The sequence below is a fragment of the Pteropus vampyrus genome, unplaced genomic scaffold (assembly GCF_000151845.1).
Source record: "Pteropus vampyrus isolate Shadow unplaced genomic scaffold, Pvam_2.0 Scaffold69, whole genome shotgun sequence".
Classification (NCBI taxonomy): Eukaryota; Metazoa; Chordata; class Mammalia; order Chiroptera; family Pteropodidae; genus Pteropus; species Pteropus vampyrus.
This window is the reverse complement of record NW_011888850.1, coordinates 5,860,994-5,869,016: the sequence shown is the minus strand read 5'-3', so window position 1 is coordinate 5,869,016 and position 8,023 is coordinate 5,860,994. Positions and strand designations below refer to the sequence as shown.

The window sequence follows — 8,023 nt, the reverse complement described above, 5'->3', positions numbered from 1 at the left end:
GACTAAAAGAGTTTACAAACATTTTAATTACTTTCTCTGATATCATCCTTCACTGTCGTTCCACAGTTTCCCTCAAAGTTATGAAAAAACAATTTTAAAAAAAACCCCAATTTTCAAAATTAGTAAATCTAGCCTAAGTAGCACGTGGAATAAAGACAGGAATAGAAGAACATTCTATCAAATTTTCCATCCTTAGCTTAATTTTACATCAGTAAGGTCCCTGTCTTAAAACTACTGACCCTGTATTCCAGCACTGCTCAATAGAATATTCCACAGAATGACAGAAATGTTCTATTTCTACGTGATCCAATATGGCAGCTAAGAGCCACATGTGCGATTGAGCACACGAAATGTGCCTCGTGCGACTGGGGAAATGAATTTTTTTTTTTTAACTTAAATTTAGTAGCAACGTGTGGCTAGTGGTTCCCATATAGGACTGCAGCACTTAATATAGTTAGGGCAGACAGTGGGTCGCTTAAGTCTTTGTCCTCTATTGGCAAAACAGCCTTGAGATCAAAGACCCATTTAAAATACAAAGCACTCTGTGGCTTGTTTTTTGAAAATATTAAATAATTAAGTAGAACAGCCTCTATGAAGCCAGACAGGAAAAACGTCTGCAAGAAATTCTCTAAAGATGATGCTACTCTTTAAAATGAGCTGGGAAGGGAAGTAGAGAATTAATATTCTAAGAACATGGGTCCTAGATAACAGTACCAGCAAACAGCTCCACCACCAACTAGCTAAGCGGCACTGGGCAGTCCTTGGAGTCCTTCGGACCCTGATTCTCTCACTTATACAATGTTGGAATCTGCTAAACAACCTCCGAGGTCCCTCCTCACTCTAAACCTACGATGAAAGGTAAAGTCAACCCAGCTCGGGAGAAAAATAATTCTTAGGCAGGAATTGTTGCACATGGTCTACCTGAACTTCTTCTGTAACCCAGTTCCTTTACTTCTTCACTTAAGACATTGGCTAATAAACATATTTTGCCACCCGAGGACTCAGAATCTCGGAGTTTCATGAGGTGGTAACGAGACTTGATACGCTCACCCAAAATGGAATGCTGTTAAAACTCCAGTGAAGATAATCAGCTGAGTGCAATGTATTTCCATTCCTTTTTATCCTTGTTTTTTTTTTTTCTTTTATTTAGAAAATTTTCAAGCCTTTAGAAAAGTTGCAAGACTAGTGCAACAAGCACCTATCTACCTTTCACCTGGCAAGAATACTCTTAAGTACATACATCGGCAAGTCCAATTCCCTGGGTGTTCTCCCTGATGACTGACTACCTGGCAACTCCTCTTGATGCTGGTGAGAATAAGCTTTAGTCAGGCTGAGTGAGGGTCCGAATAACTACTGAGGGCAACAAAATAAGGCACAATCATATTGCTGTGTTTTCTCTCTTAACAATGAATGTGTATATCAGACTTAAAGTTTAGATGTCAGAAACTTTTCAAACAGAGATAGAAACAAACGAACGCTTTCTGTTTTGAAAGGGGAAAGAGTGATCTTTGGAATTTGGAGGACTTTGTTGAAATCCTAGCACCTCAAATCCAAGTCCTAGGCCCTCTCTGCACCTATTTCTTTGTTTGCAAAATGGGATATAATGTCTACTACCTCAGGGAAATACTGTGAGAATTAGATGAGAGAATGTAAACGGAATGACACGTAATAGCCATTCAGTACTGTTAGCGGCTTTTACAGTTTATAAGCATTTTCGCAAGCAGTGCTTCAGGAATGATAACCCCGTGACATAAATTAGATGTCTCTATTTCTGGTTTAAAGCCAAGAGAACTGAGGCTCAGAGACATTAAGGGAAGGAGAGAGGGAAGGGGGAGAATTGGCATCTAAGGAGCAGACATGATGCTCACGTCAACTTCAGGAAACCGGCTGTCACATCTGCAGCTTGCAGTGAGTATTCAAGGCTTGGAGAGGCTAACATCACCGAAGGCCACACAGCTGGCTAGTTGCAGAGCTTGGCTAAGTGTCTGGTTTAAGTGCCTATGTGTCTGGTTTAAGTGCCTATGTGAAGAGTTTAGGAGCCTTGGTTAAGGGTTCAAGGGCCCTTGTTGATGGTTGTGGTGTCTCACTTAAGAACCTAAGAGCTCTGAGGGTTAAAGGGCCTTGAATAAGGCTTTAAACACTCTGGCTATAGGTTTAAATGTCCAGATCTTCTCGCTCCAAATTTAGGGCCCTTCCTACAGCCTCTAAAGAAGACCCGTTTTGGACTGTGGTATCTCTCACCAACTCAAGGAAGCAGACGTCCTCCAGATCTAGCTGATTCAGGCAGCTGGCATCCAGCCTCTCTTCTTGAAAAAGTGCTCTCCCCAGCAGGCCCGCCAAGGCAAACGGTGATTGGCAGCCTGCACAATGTGTAGGTGGTATCTCAACTCCAGGAATCTAATCGATGTAACCTCTGCCTTGAGGTGATTATGACATTTTAAATAAGGCTATTAATATTAGAGAATGTCTATGGGAACTTAGACGTTGAACGATTTAAAATAACACTTTATACTGCTGAGGTTATACTGTGAATGGGCCGAGGTTGGGTGACTTTGACAGGCCACACTGTTGAAGCAAGGCAATGCTGTAATTAGACCATACTGGAAAGACTCTATTCAAAGCTCGGCCCCCACAAAGATGTCTGATTAATAATAAATGAAGAAACAAGCAGGCTATTTGCACAAGCAGCTGGCGGATGGCTCTCCCTGGGTGCACAGATGAAAAAGTTTTATCGATACTTGGCAACGCACACATGCCAGGCCTTCGGCCTCGGACCCTGATGGACAGCCACGTGGGTCCATGGCGGAGCAGACTGCGTGTGGGCCAGCACATTCCTAATGGGGTTTTCCTCCAGCCACGGAGACTTTAAATAAACTTCTGCTTTTGTTGGTAACTTTGAGACATGTGAGCGTGTTTTGTCACACCAATCAGCCTGCATCTGTTTTAATCCTCTGACCAGAATCCACGTGAGAAACAGAGTCCCAGCTTCCTTGCCCACCGAAAAGTGGATGGCGCTAGAGGATTTGGAAACTATTCGTGAACAGTAAAGCAGACCAAATGCAGGATTTATGAAAAATAATCTTGAAAAAGAAATCTGACCAACATAATAACAGGTGAGAAAAGAAAAAGGGAGAGAGGGTGGGAGGAAGGGAGGGAGGCAGGAAGGCAAGACAACAATTCATTTTGAAAATTAAACGGCATATTTCAGGAGCCATGAAACGTGCATACATTCATAAAAGATGAATGATTGGTGGGTGATAGATGGATGCTATTAATCATATGTCCATCACTAGGTCCGTTTCTCTTTCTCAGGCTGTATCTAAGTGTCTTGGCAGGAATCTGGATCCCCTGGCAGAAAACTCTTTTCCAAAACCTACCATTGTGACACTGTCCATCTACAGGCTTTCGAAACCCAATGTCCAGTCATTTTCACCATCGTGCAAAAACAGGAGACCCTGCAGAGCAGCAGACGGCTCTCGGCAGGAATGACATTCCGGCCGAGCCCTAGGTGGCAGCTCAGAGAACACACCGTCCTGTTAAACCCTAAGCAGCCTGGCTTCAGAAAATACTTGGCGTTCGCATCTCCCGAAAGTTGAACAAATGACAGAGACATCGAAAGCACTTCTCAGGGTTAGTGGGAGTGGGGATACTCTGGTATTTTCGCAAAAATACACTAGTCAGTGGGCCCTCGTCAAACACTGCAAACACAGAGTCACGCTTGAGTAGGGTCTCCCTTCCTCTCAGGCTCTTCGTCCCTGGGTTCATCTGGGTTACCGTGAACGGACAGCAGAAAATCTAATGAGTTAAAATGAGGTGTAGAAAGGTCACCAGCAAAACAGCGAGCAACAAGACTCTGCCTCTGAATGAACGATTTCTCTTAGGGGGTTCGTTTTAGCTTTGTGATGTTTTTATTTGTGATTTTCGAAATAGCTATTTTTTCTTTGTGTGTGTGTGTGTGTGTGTGTGTGTGTGTGTGTGTGTGTGATTTAAAATAACAAAGGTAATCAAGTCTTCCAGCCACTCAAGGTAATTATGAAATTAAATTACAGTGATTATCACTAAAACAAAGGTAAAGAAATTGCTTTTACATATAATTGGATACTTCGGAAGAATCCAAACATCCAGAAGAAGACTTCTCATTGTGAAAGTCTTTTTCAACAAAGACACCCTGTTTTGTAGTGTTAGGTCCATGGAGTTTCTAATTACACATATGTAAGTCTTAACAGCATTATTATAGTTCAGTTTTACCTTCTGCATCTAGGAATACGAAAGATTTGTATGTGTCACTGGTTGTGACCCTTCAGTAATGAGTAATGACATTCCTATTTATCACCTCTAGGATCAACCCGTGTGACAGCAGAAAATAGCATTACAGTCGGCCCCCCATTTCCATGGATGTGGAGGGCCGACTGTATGCACTGACCTATGTTGTTTTATAGAAGGGACTTGAGTATCTGCAGATTTTGGTACCCATGGGGGTGCTGGAACCAAGCCCCTGCAGACACCATGGGATGACTGCATTTACCTAGCCCACAAACTGTTGCGTATAATCTATTCAGGAATGTTCTTTTCCCAATTAAAGTTTGATGATTCTATACTTTATACTGATTTTTCCTTTTTTCCATCTGCATTTTAATTTTAAAAGGTTATAATACAGGGTGTTTATCTTCTCAAAATCTTAACAACTTGGGGTGCCTTTAATATTTAATTTTTTACCTAGTTCAGTTACTGAAAAACATCTCATAGTTTATTACTTTACTTGCGTTGATTTTTTTTTTTTTTTACTCTGTGAAATTATCCATTTGGCAATCACATTACTATGTGCAAAAAATTCTTATTTCGATTATAAAAGTAAATCTAACCCATGATTATTAAGAAAACTATTTTGCAAATCAACCATTGTTTATTTCTGAATATAATCAAGTGCCACAGGCTGGATTAAAGGCTTATGGATAGGGATTTTTTTCTCTATTTAAAATAATAAAGGTAATCAAACCTTCCTGCCAATCTAGGTGATTGTGAAATTTAATTACCAGCAGTTATCATTAAAACAAAGGCAAAGCAATTTCTTTTACACATAATTGAATATTCCAGAGGAAAATTTCTGAACAGTTCTCAGGAAATGTATTTAAAAATTAATTTTAACCTGATTATTTCATTTGTTATGTCTCGATTAGTAACACAGAATAAATGACACACGGGAATGACATGATTGACCAACAGCACGTGAGAACATCTTCCCAGCAAAGTCAGGTAACTTTGAGCTGAATACTCAGTAAATTATTAGATCTTTACTCTTTGTACGAATACAACCAAACCGAAATCTCCCACAGCTATTCCTCCGAGAGAGGTTGAGTCCACTTTATTTGAGTTTACCTCTCGTATGCTGGACACTTCAGAACTGACTGTTCATTTTTTTAGTGCTCGATTGCCCAAATATGTCCTAAGGCATCTAGAACTGTGCCACCAAACCCACTGCTACCCAGACAGAAAGAAAGCCTCCTACATTAGCAGTAGCAGTAAGTGATCTGGCAGCTCTGGGCCTATAAGTGGAACTGTGCAGATAAAAGAAACCAGAGAAAAAGGAACAACGGCCCTAAGAAAGGAGGTTGAAAACTGGGTCCTGAACTTCATCTCCAGGCCTTTGCCTAAACTCTTTGCTCTTCTCCTTCCTTTGCCTGAAATGCCTTTCCCTATCTCTGCTATCCGGAAAAACCCTATTCATCCTCCAAGGCCTAACTCATAGGTCACCTCCACTGAGCCCTCTAAACTGAGGTCACCCTTTCTTCCCTGCGCTTTCCTCCACGTAACTGGTTCCATCCAACTGGCACACGGATTGGTATTTGCTCCTCCATCTCTGCTGCTGGATGGCGAGGGAAAGTATCTTGATTCATCTTTCTATTCCAAATACTTGGGACTATGTCTGAAATCTAAAAGACGCTAAATAATTGCTTGTTTAATGGAGCTCCAACCTCAAGATCCAATTTAACATGCAACGTCAAGAGGCAGATTTGATGAGTGTTGGACTTATTTCTGCACCTAAAGTCTGAGCCAGTGACCGCCTTTTATTTTATTTTTTTTTTTTGTATTCCTCCAAGGAGCAAAATTTATTCACGGCAAGCACTTAAGTGCCACACCCTGTGCTAAATGCTCTACACACATTATCTCATTTAATCTCAACATTCATATGAAGTCGGTCTTATTACTAATATTTGCCTCGTTTACAGATGAGGAAATTAAGGCTTAGAGAAGTTAAGTAACTCACCCCAAGTTACCCAACTCATCAGTGATGGAGCCAGAAGTCAAGGACAATAATCTCAGAACTTCAGAGCTAGAAGGAATCCCAAAATTATCTTCCTCACTTAACCCCCTTCCAGCTGAGGTTTATGACTTACTGCCTGGAGCCTAGTAGGCCCTTGAAAATGGTGAGTCATTGACTGATGGAGTGTCCTAATTTCTCAGATCCTGACCTTTGCCTGGAGGAACCCAGCTGCCGTCACAAACAAGCTCTATTCTTTCCTGCCCAACACCTCTCACAGGTGTGAATTGCTTGTGTCACCTGAATTATTCATGATCCACACCATGAGAAATATACTTAAAAAGAGAACTATGGTTCTCATTATTTTTCAAGACAAAGTGCCTGATTAATTGGTGAATTAGACGATATAAACTCATGGCCCAGGTTGATGCACACCAAATAATATATCCACGCCTACTTTTTGAATTTCAATTTTCAAGTAATTTCCCAGTTTCCATTAGGACTTGAAATAGTGGTAACTAAGTAGGATAAATAATTAAGCACCATAAGCATCTCTATCCTATCTGCAAAGCGATGACCATTATCTAAAGCTTATACGGCACTGCTTCAAACCCATGTATGCTTCCTAAGGTTGAGTTAGCTTTCTTAATGAGGTTTCTTAACCTCCATCAAGATGGAAAATTCAGATGCCACAGCATCTGCAACTTATGCCATCGGTAACTAACGTGACACTACTGCCTCCTCGCCCTTTCTCCACTCCTCTTTCCCTTCGCCACCTTTATCCCACAAGCTGATTTTCTAGTGGGAAGTTTTCTGACGGGGATAACCAGATGCTAAGCATGAGCCAACATCACTGTATTTTAAATTCAATGTTAGTCAACCACTGCAGCAGCAGTGGTTTGGGGGTGCTAAAAATAAACTGTAACATTTGCTGAGTTCTCAGAATTAAAACCACAGGCGGTCAACTTGTTGCTGCTCTTAATAAGATATGACTGTTCTGTCCCATTGGCTGCTGCTATGTGAAACTTGAACTTTACTGTATGCCTAACTACACAGTGCTTTTGATTAGTTGATGGGGATCGAGAAAGGAAGTGCCATTTCCCTGGAACTAAATCTGCAAAAAAAAAAAAAAAAAAAAAAAAAAGATATCAGATGGCTTTCAGTGATAGCCTTGTGCCACCTCACAATGGCACCTTAGTCGGATTCACCTTGCATTTATGATTTAATTAGTCACACATGTGTAGGTATGGTTCCTGATGCCTGCCTTGCTGTCCAGTGCCTCCGACAAGGTGTTTCTTCCCTTGAGTTTAATTTTTCAGTAATAATTTTTACAAACACAACAAGAATTAACACAATATTAATACTTTGAGCATTTCCATTAGAACCTCGAGACCTTCTTGACCTGTGAATACTGTATGCTGTACTAAATGTCTTACCGGCTATCCCCTTAGGGTTTGTCATTAAAGTGTCTAGTGACCGGAGAGGTAGAAGGATTCTACCTAATGCATCATTCCGATGAGAAACCTGTCAAACTCAAAACCGGTGGGTCTGCGTCTATGGATTCCTACTCCTTCAGAATCGTTAGCAATTTTTGTCTCTTCAATTAGACCCACTGATGAACCATAGAAAAGCTGAAAGAAGCCCTCCGTTGGCTCAGCTGCACTCGGGAAAAAAAAAACAAAAAAACAAACATGTATGCCTGGAAAGTAAAATTACAGAGCGTATTCCAAGAGGCCACACAGGAAAATCCCTCATCCATCTCTC

At 41.0% G+C, this 8,023-nt stretch overlaps 1 protein-coding gene across 2 annotated transcripts in view; it reads right to left on the bottom strand.

The window, feature by feature from the left end:
• The window catches only part of CHN2 (chimerin 2), a 274,342-nt gene that overhangs the window by 265,037 nt on the left and 1,282 nt on the right, over positions 1 to 8,023 (bottom strand). The window lies entirely within an intron of this gene.